At 36.3% G+C, this 20,808-nt stretch overlaps 1 long non-coding RNA gene and 2 pseudogenes across 2 annotated transcripts; all 3 read left to right on the forward strand.

Moving 5' to 3' along the window:
* The first annotated feature begins 3,958 nt into the window (after nt 1–3,958).
* LOC137743437 (receptor-like protein 2 pseudogene) lies at nt 3,959–6,500 on the forward strand (annotated as a pseudogene). The gene has a single exon (XR_015953413.1). The product of XR_015953413.1 is annotated as a receptor-like protein 2 pseudogene (transcript).
* A 4,098-nt stretch (nt 6,501–10,598) lies between these two features.
* On the forward strand, nt 10,599–12,711 carry LOC137742817 (receptor-like protein 2; annotated as a pseudogene).
* Nucleotides 12,712–16,956: 4,245 nt separating this feature from the next.
* Nucleotides 16,957–18,546, forward strand: LOC137741528 (uncharacterized). Its single transcript, XR_011069313.2, has 3 exons — nt 16,957–17,045; nt 17,512–17,620; nt 17,839–18,546. It is a non-coding gene; the product is annotated as an uncharacterized LOC137741528 (long non-coding RNA).
* Nucleotides 18,547–20,808: the final 2,262 nt, after the last annotated feature.

Here is a 20,808-nt window from a genome sequence, read left to right on the forward strand (position 1 = left end):
GAGGAAATCTCTCTTCGACGTTTTGAAGGGTTTGCAATGCGATGATATTTTTTATGCTCATTTGGTGCTTAAAATTGATTAGATTGGATTGGACAAGATTTAAGCTCAAATGAAAGGTAAAGTGAATGATTTTACATTTTTAAGAGATTAGACAAACTTATTTCATTTTCGTCCTGCCATTCCTAGGGAATTGAAAGTGATCAAATAAAACTGAAGTCTTTTAGTCGTTGAGGGGTTCTAAAATCTCTCTTTAGCGTATTGAAGGGTTATGAAACCTCTCTTTGGCGTATTGAAGGGTTTGGAAAAAAGTACCTTAATGTGCTGTCATGATTGTTTGCCAGTTTTCTTAGCAAACCAAGTCTTTGTTTTTTTTTTTTATTTGGTTGAGAAAATACAATATTCATTGAAGAAGAGAAAAATGTACAAAGCATAGAGGATATGGTGCATAATGGGCATAGATAAAAATCTAGTCGGGGATTTCAACCCGAACAAAAGGAGAAATAGTGTCTCGCACAACTAACAAAGTTAACTATCCTCCAAAGAGTACAATCAAAGTAATTACTAATTATGGCAATCCTCAATAAAAAGCATCTCGAATTAAATCCGATGAATCTTCAAACCACACCATCTCGAATTAGGTCTTTGCTTTTTTTTTTTTTTTTTTTTTTGGGAAACTAGGTCTTTGCTTTTTGCTCACACATATATATAAAATATATGCAGTTACGGTAAGCAATATCTTATTCTCTTGCGTTATTCTCTTCATTATATCTTATTTGTTTAATAAACATCCATCATTGCTTTTATACGATTGTTTTGAATTTTATGCCTTGTTGGGAATGGAAGTAATCATTCTTAAGAGGAAATCTCTCTTCGACGTATTGGAGGGTTTGCAATGCGATGATAATTTTTATGCTCATTTGGTGCTTAAGATTGATTAGATTGGATTGGACATGATTTAAGCTCAAATGAAAGGTAGAGTGAATGATTTTACATTTTTAAGAGATTAGAAAAATTTATTTCATTTTCGTCCTGCCATTCCTCTGGAATTGAAAGTGATGATTTTTCTTAATTAGAAACTTATCTCTTCTACTTTCACTTTCGACTGGTTACTACAATTTGCATGCATTCTTGTAGAGACGTCGTATCTTTTATTTTCTTGCATGCCGTGTATGCTACTAAATAGTATTAAAATGAAAACCAACACAATAAATTGATATTGAATTCGCAATTTACACGAGTTAAACTTAAAATATCATACTTACAAATGAGAAAAAATATGATTAGTTACATAGTACCAGTGGCAAAACAACTTCTTAATCTCCAGCTGTGTTTAGTTGTTTTAGTCATGACCTACGGAGGTCTTCGCTTTTTCGTTTCTTTTATGCCATGAAAGTCTCTTCAAACGTAAATAGGGGTTTGGATAATTCTAAGCAAAAATAAAATAAATAATAATAATTAAAAATAAAATAAAATAAAATCAGCTGCGTACTTTTGGTTGCTCCCACACATATGTGTGTGCCGACTTGTTAGCTATAAGCAACCAAACTGAATGCACCTCTTTTGTGCATTTGAGTAGTTCTGTTAATTGTTGTCATTGGAACGGCATCACTTGTAATCGGAACAGTTGGATAACTCATTTGGTCTTACTCTTCAAAGGACTCAAAGAAAATTGTTATATTGATGACAAATATTTAAGAGAACTATTATTGACATTGTAAAAATATAATTTGCACTCCTTACAAGAGTATATATTTTTTTAAAATATAAGAACTTTAAAGTGCATAATTTGTTGTAGGCCTAATTTACTAAATCATATAAAGGACAGAGAGGGGGTGCGGCACATTGCGAGAAAGAGAGAGATGTGTAATTGTGAGGCGTGTGTTATCTCACCCCATTGTGCATTTATTTATAGTAGTAGGGAATGTTAAATCCTTAGCCTAATAGAATTACAACTCTAATAAGATAATATCTAACCCTAGGGAATATTACAAGATATCCCTAGATATAGATTTACACAATCAGATTCTTAATCTAATATGATTGCAACATAATTAAATTTTTTAGAGTGCCAATAATAATTCTCATAGTTAATTAAAAATTAATATATGGAGAACAAATATAAACTTAAAAATAAAAAAACAATTTCCCCGTCTTTCACCTTGAAACCATATTTGCCGATTTTACCCTAGTTTCATTTAGCTATTTCCATGGACCATTCTAAATGACCAATTTTCCATTATAGTTTACCCACATTTCACATAAATTGCATAAAAAAAATAAATTAAAATGTTATTTTCCCACCCACTATTATTTCTAAAATAACCTTTAATATATATATACGCTATAATATATCCCTTCCTCATCGCTTGCACTTGCAAAAAAACTGAAATTAAATGATTAAACACCTTCGAAAACGAGTCTGAAATTTGAGAGAGAGGACATTAACATAAATGAAATGATGGTGTTATAGATGGAGGAAGAAAGAAGTGATAGAGAGGTAGAGACAAGTCCAGGGAGAGAAAATAAAGGGGAGGGAAGAAAAGGACTACTAGCATGATTAGAGACGAGCCAAAGCGGATTTTCTCACTCTTCTTGTCTTTTCAGTTTCAGTTTTTTCCAAGTTTGAAAATGGAGCGTGAGAACGAAATTTTGAGAATATGCTCTATTGGGTTATTTTCAATCAAAGTTGGTTCAATTATCAAATTCACATTCTCCACAATTGAGGGCATATTTTTCAAGATAATCCGACCCGACGTCTCTCAATTCAACTCAAGGGATGATGAGCAGAGAGATTTTTTCTTTTTTCTTTTTTCTTTTTTGTGCTGGTCCTTGTTGTTATTTTATAAAAGGGTAAAATTGATACTAAATTTTTTATTAAAAAATAGGATGAATTAATAAAACGGTGAGGTGGATTTACCACCTCACATTCCGGTCATTAAATATGTATTTGTTATTTTTCTTTTCTTGTACATATATTTTACAATGGTTGGATGAAATGTAGGGAAACATGACGTAAGTAGCGGCATTGGTCATTTACAATAGTTTGGAAGAAAAAAAAAAAAAATTAGCGAAACGTTCTTTTATTTATTATTTTTATGAAACCTTTACCTTTTAAACGGAGAAGATGGACGGTGGCCGGGACATCTTAGACATCAGTCTGGTGCTCAAAAAAAAAAAAAAAAAAAAGGAAAAAAACCGTCAACCATTGTTTAAAAGAATAGTGGTTACGTTTATAGTTGATAAAGACCAAGTAATAATACATTAATTTTTATAAAAACTGTTATTAGCATTTTAAACATTTCATTCTACACTCACAAGTGTATTTTTTTTTAATTATAAAAATTTTGGGCTTAAATGTTAAAATAATCCTCATGTTTTAGTCATTGGGTCAATTTAGTTCAAGTGTTTTCAAGCTCAATTGAAGATAGAGGTGAATAACTTTTCATTTTCAGGGGATTACACTGGGATTAGTCATAAAATAAACTTGTCCCTTTAGTCATACAATTTTTTTGGGAATTGAAGGTGATTGGTTTTCTCAATAAGAAAACCTTCACATTTAACACATTTTTTTTCCCTTCTTGCTTTGACATACCTTGATATAATGGAGTCATAAAGAATGCTGGAGTAGAAGAAATCTTTTACTACAATTTAACCCATTTCAGCTCATAAACCTTTCTCTTTACTACAATCTAGCCCATTTCAATGGAGAAGAAGGAACGCATATTTGGTTTTCTTTATGTGATTTCAAATTTGAAACTTTGTCCCTTTTCACTGTGGAAAATCTCTCTCACATATTGAAGGGTTTGGAAAATGTACATGAACGTGCGGTCAAGGTTGTTTGCAATGAAATACTGACTTTTATGCTCGTTTTCATGTGCGGCCCCCCTCTCGAGTCCATGACCACACACACAACAAAATAATACATAGCCACCTTTGGTTGCCCCTATATAAATGATATATTGCAGACTTGTTATTGCAAGAATATCTAAGTTAAAAAAATGGCTCATGACTTCCTCCTTGTCTTCTTATTCTCTTTCATAATATCTACAACAAATATTCATGCAAGCAACAACACAGAATGCACCACTGTCATGACCTTTGCCCGCACTCTATCTTCTCCTCCTGTAAATTGGAGTACTTCTGTTGATTGTTGTCGTTGGAATGGCATCATTTGTAATCAGGAGGGTTGGGTCACTCATTTGCTCTTACCCTCCAAAGGGCTCAAAGGAGGTATGTTTGTCTCATCACTTGCAAATCTCACATATCTCACTCACTTGAACCTTTCCCACAATTCACTTTATGGCACACTTGAAACCAAATTCTTCTCGTCCTTGAATCACCTCAAGATCATTGATTTGAGCTATAACCTTCTTTCTGGAGAGATACCATTTTCTCTACTACCCAAAAATATTCAGACAATAGATTTGTCAAGCAATCACTTCCATGGTGCAATTCCCTCTTCTTTTCTCCAACAAGCTTGGAATTTGACTAGTTTCAATGTCAGCAACAACACCTTCTCTGGGTATATCCCTACATCTATTTGTCTCCGATCATCTCCTTCCATAAGAGTATTGGATTTTTCCTCCAATGAATTTAGTGGCAAATTTTCTCGTGGGCTCGGGGGGTGTTCCAAACTGCAGATTCTTCGTGCTGGTCACAATTATTTGTCAGGATCACTTCCGGAAGACATCTATAATGCTACCAAACTTGAGGAACTTGTATTACCTCTCAATTCACTAAATGGAGCCATTAGTGAAAGAATTGCCAACCTCACCTACCTCACAATCCTTGACCTATATTTTAATTATTTGAGTGGTGTGATCCCTCTCAATTTTGGGAAGCTCTCCAAGTTGAAATTCATGAATTTTGATTCCAACAACTTAGAAGGTAAGTTGCCCTCATCTTTGATGAATTGCACAAACCTTGTAGAACTACATTTGGGATTCAACAACTTGGAAGGAGACCTCACCACGCCTAATTTCTCCAAACTTAGCCACCTTAGTAAACTTGACCTAATTTGGAATAACTTCACTGGTATCTTGCCAATAAGCCTTTATTCATGCAGGTCCCTAAAAACAATCCGTTTGAGTAACAATCGTTATTTAGAAGGACAAATACAACCTGAGATTCTTTCACTGAAATCCTTGTCCTTCCTCTCGATTGGTTATCTACAATTGACCAATGTCACAGGGGCAATGAAGATATTAAGCCGTTGCAGAAGTCTTCGCACACTCATGTTTAGCGGTTCGTTTGATAGTGAAGCAATGCCAACTGATATGACATGGTTGATTTTCACGGATTCCAAGATCTTCGTTTCTTGAGTTTGGCTTCATGTAGGCTCACTGGTCAGATACCTGGTTGGTTATCAAACCTAAAGAATCTAGAGGTGTTGTTTTAGGTATGAATCAAATCACAGGGTCAATTCCAAGTAGGTTGGGGAATCTTCCAAAACTCTTTTTTATGGATTTGGCAGACAATATGATTTCAGGTAATCTTCCCAAACAACTTTGTAGATTACCAAGGTTGGTGGCGAATGCATCTTCAATAGGCAGTTATGAATTCGAACTTCCCATCTTTAACTATGCATATAAAAAGGCAGATGTTTTACCTCGTGGAATGTCTAACCTTGGAGGTAGGATAGACCTATCAGTAAATAACATTAATGGTAGTATACCTACTGAGATCGGCCAATTGCAGTTTCTTAGAAATTTGTTTCTTAACCACAACAACTTCTCCGGCAACATTCCAAACCAAATATCTAACCTAAAAAATTTAGAGGCTTTGGACCTCTCCATGAATCATTTGGCTGGAAAAATCCCATGGTCCATGACGAGCCTTAATTTCTTGAGCAGTTTTAATGTCTCGTACAATAATCTTCAAGGAACAATACCGACAGGCACGCAGCTCCAGAGCTTTGCTGCTTCTGCATTTGAGGGGAACCCTAAACTCTGTGGTGCTCCACTTCCAAATGAGTGCAGAGAAATTGATGCAGATAACAAGAATAACGTCGACCAAGATGTGGACAACAAAGGTGATGAGCTTCCCTGGTTTTATTTTTTTGCAACCCTAGGTTTCATTGTCGGATTTTGGGGAGTTTGTGGTTCTTTACTTCTTAAGAAGACATGGAGGTACGCGTATTTTCAGTTTCTGGATAATGTACAAGATTTGGTCTATGTGAAGATGGCAATATGCATGCGCAAGATGAAGAGAAGGATTAGGGACTAGATTCTATGTTTTACTATATATTTTTTCAGTTTCAATAAAACTCTATGGATACACAAAATTTACATATATTTGCTGACCCACTCTCGAATGGAAGTCCTACCACTGTATGCAGATGTAAGCATCTGTATTAGGGAGTTAATCAGTAAGTGTGTAATGTTCGTGTACGAAAATAGCATCCCTCTTTCAGTTTTTATTTTTGTTGTTTGTATGTTTTCATTCTGATGTAATCTTTGTTCTTATATTATAGTGCAATAAACCTATTTGGTCACACAAAATTTGGCACATTCGTTGACTCACTTTTTAATGCATGTGTTTGTTACCCCATTGTATGTGTCTATATGAGTCTCACGTGTATTAGAGAATGTGTCAACAAATGTATCACTTCGTTGTTCAAATAGCATCACCATTATTAATTTATGCTTCAAGTTTCACCATGATGTAAGTCGAATGTCAATGAGAAGATACTCATTATGTGTTGGCAAATTTGGTCTCAAAAGAATAGTTTAATCTTCCAGAGAAACCCCTCCTAACACAATGATTGCAATTAACAATGTGAAGCAGTTTTTGTATGAATTATAAGATATCTAAAAGTTTTTATTTTGGCACAACGATTGGGACCGCATTGTATTTTACAATGCTATTTAGTATTTCGGTTTAGTGATATCCCTCTTCACTTATAACTGAAAAGTCTCAATTCGAATTTTGTGGATGATATGTTCGATACCAATTTATTGCACCACCCCTTAGTGTAGTAACGTTTATATAATCATGATTTTACAAGGTTCTCACCTTCCTCGCAGTGTCTACTGTTATTCATAATATTTTTTTTGGGCAACCACTTATTCATAATGTTTAAGATCTTATGCATAAGTTGCAAATTACTCAATTTATTGAGAAACAAATATAGTTATAAGATAAACTTGTTTCAATTGGTAATGACAAAAATTTCACTTGTATTTAATTTACTAATATTCTTGTAACAGTTTCTTTAAAACTTTTATACGGCTGTAGGAAGTTAGAGATCATTCTTTGTAATTTTAGTTGAGATTTCCATTTTCAAGAACAATTCCTTTAAGTTTCAGTCTCTCGTTCGTAATTTAGCATCCAAACCAAAATAAATTGAATACATTGTTTTTCTTTTCAGATCTCTCATTATTATTACATTTAATAGGTGTTGTTGATATGATGTTGATCTGTCATTAGTGCCATTACATTTCATAAATATTTTTTTGAAGCGTAGGAGATTTATGAATTAAGCTTAAGTAGTACTCACATAAATAACGAATTCGACACATAATTATTATTCATTCTATACTCACTCTATTGTGAGAAGAATTACAAGAAATCATTCAGTAACACTTGTTACAAAGCAAGTAGCATTTCCTATTGGTATAAGGCTCTACGCACATAATAGAGGTTGAATAGCAGGATTTAGATCCAATCTCAACTATTTGACCCAAATTTATTACAAGAAGTATAGCCCAATGGGCCTTATTATATTCTCAAGAAGACCCAAAAACAAGGGGCTGCGGCCACGTCTCCGATCAGTCCCCACCGTCAGGAGCTGCACCTCTTTTGCATTCGATTTGGAACTTGCCTTCTACATCAGGAATTTTGGGTTTGAAAGGCTGTTCTTTGGTTGAAAGCATGGGTGTTGAAGTTGTGGGATTTTAGGTGATCAAGATCCATTATTTCTATTTTTTCAGGCACCGTATAATTTTCTGACCTTATTAGCAAATCCCATTTGTGTGAGAGTTGCTGTGAACACACATTTGGTTTAATTCATGTGATTTCAAATTTTGAACGTTGTCCCCTTTCATGGATGTTATCGTTAGATAATATCCTGGTTCTTTTATTTTTCAAGCAATATGGAGTTTTAATGTCATCTGCAATTCCCGTTGGATAACCATTTAGTTTTGGGGAATGAGTGGTTTTAACACTCCCTGTTTTACCTTTGTATTCCTCTGCTTAGAACCCTAATGGGAAATCATTTTTTGTTACCATCCTTCATTGCTTTTATACCTCGACTCGGGAGGGGCTCCACCTGATTTCTTTGGCTTTTTGCGTTGTTGGGTAGTTTGGAAAGGAAGAATGAGTTGCTGTTCGAAAAAATTCACTTAATAACTGAAAAGCCGGAGATGGTGAATCAAGCGATCGAGAGGTCTGCTTGAGGAGTTCCCGTTCGTGGCGCTAATTGACATAGAGGTGTTGATCTAGGTGGCGTTCTGCCTCCGGCGTCGAAGAATAGGGACACTACAAATCAATGTGGACGGAGCTCTACGTCGTGATGCGTTGAATTGTACTCGATGGCAAGTTTGCTTTGCAAGATGTCATTTACTTTTGTTTTTCACTGTGGAAAATGTCTGTGCCGCATTCAAGGTTTTGCAAAAATGTATATTAATGTGCAATATTCGCTTTTTGGTGCACTTGAAATTAAATTATTCTCGTCCTTGAATCGCATCGAGATCCTTAATTTGAGCTATTACCTTCTTTTTGGAGAGATACCATTTTCTCTACCACCAAAAGATGTCCAAACAATAGATTTGTCAAACAATCACTTCCATGGTGCAATTCCATCTTCTTTCTTCCAACAAGCTTGGAATTTGACTAGTTTCAATGTCAGCAACCACACCTTCTTTGGGTATATCCCTTCATCTATTTGTCTCCGATCCTCTCCTCCCATAAGAGTATTGGAAATTTCCCTCCAATGAATTTTGTGGAAATTTTTAGTTCAGTTGTAATCTATTTTTGCTGTATTAGAGTTGAGTTTTATTGGTTGGTATGTAGCCTCTTATTTGGTTGGTTGTCGTCTAATTATTGTAACGTATGCCCTCAAGATTAATAGTTATCCTTCTGACATGAAGGGGTGCATTTAATGGTTGTATTTTATGTGTGATACTATCACCCTGTAATTATATTGTTATGATTTTCAGAATGCTGGCTTTTACCATAGCCATGGGGTCATGACCAAAGCGACAAATGTTGCTGCTACGAACAATGTTAAAGCACTCGAAGCAGTTCTTCATGAAGGGGTTTGTTACATGACTGCGCATTGTTAACTTCTCCATATAGCATCTGCATTCTAAATTTTGTTATTTTTTTCTTTAGGTCGAGAAATTTATGTCCCTCTGGAAAGGCCGGCAAATGAGTACGGAGGGACGTATAAGAAACCCGACAAATGAGTAGGGATGGATGTATAAGAAACCCAGATGAGAAGCCATTGGTGGTTGTGGAAGCACCTGTGGTAGAGACAGCCCCAAAGTCTAATGCAAAACAAGTTGAGGAAGATACCAAATATAAATCAACTGCTCCAAAAGCTACTGATATTGACGTGGCAGACAAGGAAATATTTGTTTCTGAAAAGGAGACCCCAAAAGAAAAGAAAATTGATCCGCTAAGTTGAAGGAGATGAAAGGAGAAGAGGAGATTGAAAAAAATAAGCTGCCCTTGGAGAGGAAGAAGAAGGCAGATAAAGATAGACCTAAAGCAGCTATTAGATCTCGAAAGGAAACCTAGAAGAAGCTGAAGGAAACTCTCTTTCAATGGAGAAGAAACACACACTTGGATTGTCATTAAGTGATTTCAAATTTTGAACGTTGTCCCCTTTTCATGCATGTTATCTAAGAGAATATCCTAGTGCTGTTATTTTTCAAGCAATGTTGAGTTTTAATGTCATCTGGAATCCTTCGGGACCGTTGGTGAACCATTTCGTTTAGAGAATATCCTGGTTCTGTTTTACCTCTTGCATTCTTCTGTTTGGAACCCTGATGGGAAATCTTTTTTTGCTTAGTAACCATCCTTCATTGCTTTTATACGATTGTGAGGAATTTCATGCTTCGACTCAGGAGGAGCTCCACTTGTTTTCTATGGCTTGTTGGGTAGTTTGGAAAGGAAGAAATGAGTTGCTGTCCGAAAAGAATTCCCTTAATAACTGAATAAGCTGGAGATGGTGAATCAAGCGATCCAGGGGTCTGCTTGAGGACTTCCAGTTGGTGGCAGTGAGCGACATAGAGGTGTTGATCTAGGTTAGGTGGCATTTGGCCTCCGGCGTTGGCGACTCAGGACACTACAAAGTCAATGTGGACGGAGCTCTACGTCGAGGTGGAGTGATACGTAGTTTGTTTTGCAGAGTCATGTACGTCATTCGGTTGTGTGCGGTCAAGGTTGTTTGCCAATTCTCGAGTCCACGATCAACAGAGGTCATCGCCGTTTGGTTTCTTTCATACCGTGTAAGGTAAAAAAAAAAAAAAAAAAAAAACAAAATTAATCACCACACACACAAAAAGAGCATGCTTCGTTGCATACCTTTGGTTGCTTTTATATATATGTACATATGCAGACCTGTTACTCTAAGCAATATCTAAGTTTGAAAAATGCCTCATGGCTTCCTCCTCGTCTTCTTATTCTTTTTCATTATATCTACAACAAATATTCATGCAAACAACCAAATTGAATGCACCTCTCTTATGGCCTTCGCCCGCACTCTATCTTCTCCTCCCGTAAATTGGTGCAATTCTGTTGATCGTTGTTATTGGAACGGCATCACTTGTAATCAAGAGGGTTGGGTCACTCATTTGCTCTTACCCTCCAAAGGGCTCAAAGGAGGTATGTTTGTCTCATCACTTGCAAATCTCACACATCTCACCCACTTGAACCTTTCCCACAATTCACTTTATGGCACACTTGAAACCAAATTCTTCTCGTCCTTGAATCACCTCAAGATCCTTGATTTGAGCTATAACCTTCTTTCTGGAGAGATACCATTTTCTCTACTACCCAAAAATATTCAGACAATAGATTTGTCAAGCAATCACTTCCATGGTGCAATTCCCTGTTCTTTTTTCCAACAAGCTTGGAGTTTGACAAGTTTCAATGTCAGCAACAACACCTTCTTTGGGTATATCCCTTCATTTATTTGTTTTCGATCATCTTATTCCATAAGAGTATTGGATTTTTCCTCCAATGAATTTAGTGGCAACATTTCTCGTGGGCTGGGGGGGGGGGGTGGTGTTCCAATGTCAAGATCACTTCCGGAAGACATCTATAATTCACTAAATGGAGCCATTAGTGAAAGAATTGCCAACCTCGCCAACCTCACTATCCTTGACCTCTATTTTAATTATTTGAGTGGTGTGATACCTCTCAATTTCGGGAAGCTCTTGAAGTTGAAATTTATGGCTCTTGATTTTAATAGCTTACAAGGTAATTTGCCTCTATCTTTGATGAATTGCACAAACCTCCTAGAAATACATTTGGGATTCAACTACTTGAAAGGAGACCTCACCACTCCTAATTTCCCCAAACTCAGCCACCTTAGTAAACTTGACCTAATGAAGAATAACTTCACCGGTATCTTGCCGACGAGCCTTTACTCATGCTGGTCACTAAAAGAAATTCGGTTGAGTAGAAATCCTTATCTAGAAGGACAAATACAACCTAAGATTTGTTCATTGAAATCCTTGTCCTTCCTCTCGCTTGGTTTTATACAGTTGACGAATTTCACAGGGGCAATGAAGATGCTAATGGGTTGCAAAAGTCTTCATACACTTCTCCTTACCGGTTCATTTTACCACAAGACAGAGCTAACTGATGATGACATGGTTGATTTTCATGGATTCCAAAATCTTCGTGTCTTGAGTTTGCAAAGTTGTGGGCTCACTGGTCAGTTACCTGGTTGGTTATCAAACCTAAAGAATTTAGAGGTATTGTATCTAAGTGGTAATCAAATCACAGGGTCAATTCCAAGTTGGTTGGGGACTCTTCCAAAACTCTCTTTAATGGATATGTCAGACAATTAGATTTGAGGTGAATTTCCAAAGCAACTTTGTAGATTACCAGGGTTAATGGTGGACAATGCATCTTAAGTAGACAATTATGAATTTGAACTTCCCTTCTTGGGACGCGTAATAAAAAAATCCAATATTTTTTCCGCATAGATTGTCTTTTTATCAAGGAATGATAAACCTAGCGGCCAATAACATTAGTGGTGTTATATCTTTTGAGATCGGTCAATTATAGCTTATTCGTGAGTTGCATTTTGACGGCAACAACTTCTCTAACCTAAGGTATTTAGAGCTTTTGAACCTCTCCATGAATCATTTGTCCAGAAAACTTCCCTTGTCAATAACGAGCCTTCATTTCTTGAAAGAATTTGATGTCTCATATAATAATCTGAAAGGAAAAATACCGACGAGCACGCAGCTCCATAGCTTCAACGCTTCTGTATTTGAGGGGAACCTTCAACTTTGTGGCGCTCCACTTCCAAATGAGTGCAAGGACATTGATGCGGATAATGAACGTGATGAACTTCCCTGGTTTTATATTTTTGCAGCCTTAGGCTTCATTGTCGGATTTTGGGGAGTTTGCGGTTCTTTAGTTCTTAACAAGACATGGAGGTATGCGTATTTTTGATTCTTGGATAGTGTACAAGATTCATTCTATGTGAAGATGACAGTGTGCATGGCCAGGATGAAAAAAAAGGATTAGGGACTAGATTGTAATTTTCATTATGTATTTTCATTTTAAATAAAACAATTTGGATATACGAAATCTACCCACTTGCTAACACATTGTCTAGTAGAGGTGGGCCTTATCATGTATTAAACAGTGTTAATTTTGTGTATTCAAATAGTACGACTTTTTTTGTTTTTTTTGTTTGTTTTATCCTGATGTAAGGTTTGTTCTAATATATATGACAATACAATAAAACTATTTGGACACACTATATTAATATTCTTGTTGACACACTTTTTAGTTTTTACTTTTGGTGCATGTGAGCTCTACCATTGTATGTGGGTTTCTGTTATATAAAAGTGTGTGTCAACAAAAATGTCAATTTTTGTGTCCAAGTAGCCGGAGTAGGGTTCTTTCTCCTTCTAATCTCTCTCCCCTTCCCTCCTCTCCTATTTGAAAAGTTACGACTAAGTCACGTTAACATCTTGTGTTAACGTTTTATTTATAGAAAGACAGAGAAGACAATGTGAGAAGAGGAGAGGAAAGGAGATTGAATAAGGAGGGGAGAGATTTGTACTCCTAGTAGCCTCAACAATAGTATTATCTTCTTTCAAGTTTCGTCATGGTGGTGGCCTAGTGGTAAATGTTGGATTGTGATGCTTCCTTCAAATTAAAAACTAGAGGTTTTAGGTTCGAAACCCACTGTTAGGCTGGAAGCCAGACTTGTGGCCAAGGGGATGCTGAAATGCCTCTGTGAGTTTTCGCCACCCTTGGAAGGGGTGGATAACCGTGGCTTGCCACTAGTTGTTATATATATATATATATTATATATAACCAAATGTCAAATCTGAGTATTTTTTTTATATGAACAATTAACAATGTTCGTAAAATGACGACAATTAACATTGTGAAACAGTTTTTATATGAACTTTGGAAATATACAAAATTCGTCATGACAAAAGTTTTACTTGTATTTGATTTGCTAACCATCTAGTAACAGTTACTTTAAATTTCAGTCTCTTGATCGTGATTTAGCATCCAAATCAAAATAAATTGAATACTTATTTTTTTTCGTTCTTGTCTCATTAGTATTTCATATTTGATAGATTTTGTTCATATGAAATCGATATTTCGCATCAATAATATGGCGTTGATTTCGATACCAATATTGCCCTTCAAGCCATTGGAGTCAATCCGTGTCCCCTTGTTTATTATATCATATCACCCTTTTGATTTCAATCAAATGGCATTAACCAACCCCCTCCACTCCTCTTACAAACAAACAAACAAAACCACATAAACCTGTGCAAGTGCAAACTGAGCTAAGTTTTGTGAACCCCAAAGCCCACCAAAAGGGAGAAGCAAACATTTTTCCTATCAAATCAAACACACAGCCTTGTGCAGTTTGCGCAGGGGCCATGGCTGCCACTAGTGTGTGCAGACAGCATCTTGTTATGAACCCAAAATATAACTGAGATTTTATGCTTTAGTTTTAGGGAATTTTAATTGGCACTCTAAAAATATCATTTTACGCTTTAATTTTTTTACAATTAGAAAGAAAAATATAGCTATAATGAGTGTAGAATGAGATTTTAAGAATGCTAATAACAACTTCCTGATTTTATTGTGAGGAATTGTTAAATATGCCAGCTGGCATTTAAAAGTGTAGAGTCTGTATAAAAGGAGCCTAGCTCCCATAAATGGATCAGATTAGTTTTATTTTACAAATGAAATCAAATACAAAAATGTGGACCTCTGCTCTGCTCTCTTCATTCGTTTAGCCATGATTCTGAAAATTGGAGTGCCATATTCCGTTTACTTTTGTTTGGTATAATTGCATACTATATTGTTCATCATGATATCACCTGTATTGTCTGCTTGAATGATGAATTTGGGTGGGTAAATTGATATCTTGTGGGAATATTTGTGAAGAAGGATTTGTGTGCATCAAAACTGTTCGATGAAATTTCTATGAGACAGAATCCAGACCATGTATCATTGATACTGTTCTTAAGAGGAACTCTGTTCAATCAGATTGGAAGGCTTATTATAAGACATGCGGAACTAGGGAATACAGATATGATTGTGGCACTCTCTTCTCAAGGCAGGACAATTTTATCACTCATAAGGATAGTGAGCCCAGAAGAGTGGGATGCATTCAATGAAGTTCTTCGAAATTGCTTAAGTTTGTTAGCCATGGAAGCTGCCAGTGAATTGCTTAAGTTGATGACAAATAATGGCGGAGTAGGGATTGTCAGGATAGTCCAATCTGCTTGTGCAATAGGTGAAGACATTGAGAATGAGGTATGCGAGCTCACTATTTTAAATCGAAAGGTAGCAATGGTTCTTCGAAAGTCGCTGCCTGCTGCTTTTAGCATCAATTCAAGTAGCCAATTTTGTTTGGATATTCGAAGGCAATTGGAGAATGACTCAATCTGTGGTAAGTGAAGGGGGTGAACTGCAGCCTATTAGGCCATTGCCTTGGTACCTTCTGAATTTAGCTTAGCATTCAAACTATTCTCGCATGCAACTGAGGAAGAACCAAACACTTGAGAGCTTTCATGAGTTCTTAAAACTTGAAAATGAGATTGGAAACATCACAAGATAGTAGGTTGTACACATGGTACCTCCACTATTCCTTGATGTATGTCCAAATCATTTTGTACTTGATACATGTGCTACACGACCAGATTCGAAAACATTCCAATTGCTTGAGGTTATCCATCAATCAATAAAACCAGGATCCCTACCTGATGGATTGGTTATAACTAATGATCTTGATGTCCAAAGATGTAATTTACTCACCCATCAAACAAATAAAAAAATGTGCACAGCCATCTTGATAGTCACTAATCATGAAGCTCAGCACTTTCCTAGTTGTGGGGCACAGTCTACTGCTGCTGAAATATGACCTGAAATGGAGCCACCCATCAGCCAAGATTTCTTTGATTGTGTTCTATGTGATTGCCCTTGCAGTGGTGAAGGTACCATTGGCAAGGCTCCTGATATGTGGAGGAAATGGCATGCTGGATTGGGCAATGGGGTTCATCCTTTACAGATTCAGACAGCTATGTGAGGTATATTGCTGTTTAAAGTTGGCAGAAGAATGGCACACTCTACTTGCTCTCGAAATTCAGTTGAAAATGAAGTTGTGGTTGAAAAATTTATATTGAATCATGATAGACCTGGTATTCACTTGACTGGGTTGTTGGAGCAAATATACAATGGTTTTGGTTGAATTGATTAGAATAGAAAGGAAGTCTTCATCAACAAAAAGGGCTTTGTGTACTGGTATTCCATTTGGTAGCGAGGGATTTGGCTTTGAGTTGGACAAAAATGGTGTTGACAGTAACATCAAATATTTGGTCAAAATTTATCCGATGCTTAAAACGGAAAACATTGTTGATATGCAGGACTTGAGTTTGTTGTGAATTTGGCAAATCACTTAAATGCTACTCCCGCAGACACCAAAGGCAAGGACACCAATTGCTCTCACTCGAATGCTGTCTCGGCTTGCACCACCACTCTTACCTCTATTGTTCTGATTGACAAGTTTCCTGACTTAGTCCCTGGGCAGATGGTTGCACCCTTGCTGATTGTGAGTCTATGCAAGAAAGCAAAAGAAAGTGGCAACTCAGATTTTGGGTTCGCCCATTCTAAGCTTCCCCAATTATTTGAATTTTGTTGTTCAAACAAGATGTTTGTAGAAATGTGGGCTTGCCAATATGGGATCATGGTGCCCCTGCTACATCTTGGGTTCTTTCTGCTGAGAAATCCCCTCAGTTAATGTTTGATATTGTGTTTGGTCATAAATTTGAGCTATTCCATGACTGTATAAGTGGGGGCGTCCACTTCACTGGATAGTTTTTGTGTAGTGAGGAATCTAATTCTGAAATGGAGGATACACCACCTACTACGGCAACTACTTCGGTTGATAAGGGAAATGCAAAGATGGATGGTACTGAGATAGCGAAGAAATCTAGTAAATCTGAGCAAAAGGAAGCTAGTAGCGAAGATGATAATGGTGAATCAAAGGGTGAAGAGTTTGGTGATTATCAGTTGTTGGCTGGGGATGATAGCAGTGGAGTTTTGGAAATGTTTAGCAAGGTGGCCTGCAAATGGAAGTTACCTGCAGGAACCAAAATACACCCAATATTTCAAGCTAGCTGCTAATATTTTTCATTAATTTTTTTTTAGTTTATTGTTAGGAATTGTTAATTATGCCAGCTGGCTTTTAAAAGTGTAGAGTCTGTACAAAAGGAGCCCAGCTCCCAGAAATGAATCAGATCAGTTTTTACAAAACAAATCAAATACAAAAATATTAAGCTCTGCTCTTCTCTCTTCCTTCCTTCCCTCGAGTTCTTCAGGTGCGAACATATCTTTCTTTTGAGGCAATTTATGATTATTGAGCATAAATCATGTTTTTTTCCCTTTCCATTGCCCAGGTTCTTGTAATTTTGATTACCCATTTGGTTGAATTGTGGATTGGATAAGCTGAAATGACAGACAAGAAAAAGGTTGGATAAGTTGAATGTGTGATGGTTTTAATCAGTTATTTATTTATGTATTACATGTATTAAACTAGACGTAGTTGAAGTGCCAAGAGTTATTTAACTTGGGTCCGTTCAACAACCATTTCGCTTTTAGTTTTTTAACTTTTTGGTGCTTGAGATAAAGGAAAGTATAAGGGGGAAAGGAGGGATGAAGAATCATGGTAAGAGGGAGGAAGAAACAAAGAAGAATGAATGAAAATGAAATCTTGAGAGTGAAATTAACTTATTTTTGTATCTGATGATCTGCTATGTAATCACTGGATTACTCTCCTTGATACAGCTTCAGGAATATGCCATTTAACTCAAGCTATAAAGGGAGATGTTGATGATATGCTTAAAGGAGTGGCAGATAAACTTTTATTGAAGAAGTAAAGCGTGTTCTCGAGATGGTACTTCAAAACTTGTATTAACTTTTCTTAACCTAACCCTTCCTTTTATAGAGAATTATGAAGTTCATATTTTTGGACCGTTTGAAATAATTTATCACGTAAAACTGACACATGAATGTAAGGTCACGTCGAATAGGTTTTGCCTTATTTGTTCGTGGAAGAAGATGAAGAGATGAGATGTTTCTAAGTTGTCATTCTTGGTTTTCCATTTATTGTAGGCTAGACGCGCATCATAGAGAAGGGAGGTTCTCCATACAAATGTTCTCATCCCTCCAGTGGTGAAGGAGTCAATGCTAGCTGATCTGAAAGCAGTTGTTCAGGGTGGATACCCGCATGTTTAACTAAATAGTTTTTGCTCTGTGTTGCGCTTGAGCAAACCAAAATGTACATGTATTAATTAATATATTGCTGCTTCAAATTGTCTAGGCTGAGCGCTGTAGGATTTCTGTAGGACATCCGGAAGTATTGACAAGTGATCCTGATGTAATTGCAGCATGGAGTATTAATATTGTGTCTATACCTCTTTTATTTATCCAAGCATCCGTCCTTTGATTGAAGCGAAACCTTATCTTAAGTTTTCACTAATGGTTCTTCCAGTATCACAGGAAACTTTGGGTTCCAGCCATGTTCTCATGGTGATTTCCTAGGCGCAATTCTTGGTACAGGGATTAATTACCAGGGAGAAGCTTGGAGATCTGGTTGATTCGGTACTGTCTTTCCACTTATACTGAACTCTCGCTCAATTTTATAGTTTATTGGTCTTATGCAACTTCTTACTTAGACGGGTTCTTTCGTTTTCTTCATGATTAGGTATCCACTCATCCATCAAGAATAAAACACTCACACTTTTTAAGTGTTTGATCCTTACTGTAGGAAAAGATCTACAAGCTCAAGATTTGTTTTTTACCATGTTACTTTCTAATACCATACTCTCAATGTAATATTTGAACATGATGTGTATCAGTGAATTTTTATCGTAGCCTAAAGAATCTTGGAAACTGAGAACACGGTACAAAGTTTTATCTGTGCAGTGTTGGTGATGTGCGTGTAAACTGGACCCCTGTTACTAAAAATGGAGCTCGATCTTGAAAACTACTTTTTTTTTTAAATTTTTAATTTTATCAAATTACTATAAACACCATACATGAGACACATTGGTACTTCTTGTACAGTTCCTGATACCTTTCCAGTATTTTTGTAAGTAGAACAATTGGATCTGGAATCGTATTCCATTCTTACATGTTAGAGCAGTATAGAACTGTATTGTTAAGTTGCAAGCACTTATTACACGTTTGTTAAAGAGTTTGAGTATTTATATTCATGTTTAACTCTTAATACGTCTTTAGCATGGCATTTCTGATGCTCAAATTTACATTGGTTCAAATAGGAGAAATTAACCCTACGAAGAAGGGGAAACTTGCAGTTGAGCTCATTCTTCATCTGTAAGTTTTCTAAACGGGGAACAATCTAACATCACCGTTCATGGGATCTGAATGAATCTTGAGGTCGCATTTTTGTAGCCCAAAAGCCGGAGGTTTTCTCCTAAAAAGCAAGCATACGTTGCTTCGAAGTTTGACTTGCTTTTGTAAGTTCAACGGTGTACATTTTTCATTTCCTTACATTGTTTGAAATTAGAATTGTACATTTTTTGTTGTATTATCTGTACAGTTATTTTTTTGAACAAAATCTATACAATTATTAAGAGGTCCTAATTTGTCGACTATCGGCTGTGAAATCCCAGGTGGGCTGAGAAAAAGTGTGAAAAATAATGGGCAAAAAGAAATTATGCTGAGAAAATTACACCAAATGCAGGACCTTATTAGTACAAAATCTGAATATAGATGCAGTTTACAAACTTTCCAACTAACAAAACAACACAAAACAAATGAAACTATCTTTTTGCTCTTGTGGGTACCGAAAATAGCCATCTGTTTATTCATTTCAATAATCTTTAAATTCTATGGTATGAAACCTTCGAATATTCAACCATATCCACAAGCTGAACAAACACATTTTGCTCCGCGGGAGCATCTCTTATCGCATCATTTCAAGCTATCTATTTATTCATTTCAATTTAATTATTGTTATTACTTTATCCATGTTAATCTGGTTGGTGTTAGAAACTGACACGAGTTATCAATTTGACTTGCTTCAGGAGCGTGAAAAGAAGGCAAAGAAGTCATCATCTGCAACAGAGTCCAAGTCCGAGGAACCGATAGAACCTGTTGCTGAGGTTGCAAAACCAGAAAAGGTTGAAGCTCCTGTCCCGGCAAAGGCGAAGGCACAAAAGGATAATATTCTGAGGAACAGAGGTCAAGCTAGAGGTTCAGAAGCACTACTGAAAGACATCCTGAAGAGGAAAAAGTCGAGTACTAACTATCGGCTATGAGCTGCTTGGTAAGCTCATATTCATATGTATTTTACATCAAATTCACTTGTCTTTTCTTAGTTAGTTCCTTATATTTTTGAGTTATTTACTTTATTTTTGTGTTTTGTAGGATTTGTCAAGTAAAGAAAAGAAAAATAGCACAAATGGAATTTTAAGTAACAAATTAGTCAAAACTGCCTGTGCAGGTTAGCTGACTTTGGAAGCAAGTTGTGGACAGCTCAGAATGAATTAGAGAATGACCCTTATATGCTTGGAAAGCTACAGATGTCTATTTTCTGGAGCATTTCACGGATTGTTAATATCATTTTTCTAGAAGAAGTTATGATCGTTTTAACACTGAAAGGTTCCCAAGAGGTTGAGCAGTTTGTAACTGACAAGAAAACATTGAAAGCAATAAATCCAATAAAATTAACAGCCAAAACTGATGTAGCTAAGAACAAGCCAGCTAACACCTATTCAAATATCAGAGGAAATGGAAAATTAAGTGAGAGTAATGGGAATAAAGGCTGTCCAAAGAGTTACAATTGTTTTAGCATTTCCTCTCACTTATTGTCATACTAAATGGCTGTTAGTGGGGTGAGTTATAGTGAAAAAACTGTGGCAGCAGAAAAGAAGAAAAGGGCTGCAGATTGCAGGGAAAAGAGTGGAAAAAAAGGTGAAAAAAAAAGATAGAAAAAAAGGAAGAAAAGTAAGGAAAAAAGGCAAGGCTGCTGCGTTGGGGAAGGAATGAGAGGAAGGAGGAAATCTTGGCATTCTCTTCTTTCGGTTTTATCTTCTCAAACTCATGTCTTTCTTTTGG

This window comes from Pyrus communis, chromosome 11, assembly GCF_041283825.1.
Source record: "Pyrus communis isolate YQ-2024b chromosome 11, ASM4128382v1, whole genome shotgun sequence".
Lineage (NCBI taxonomy): Eukaryota > Viridiplantae > Streptophyta > Magnoliopsida > Rosales > Rosaceae > Pyrus > Pyrus communis.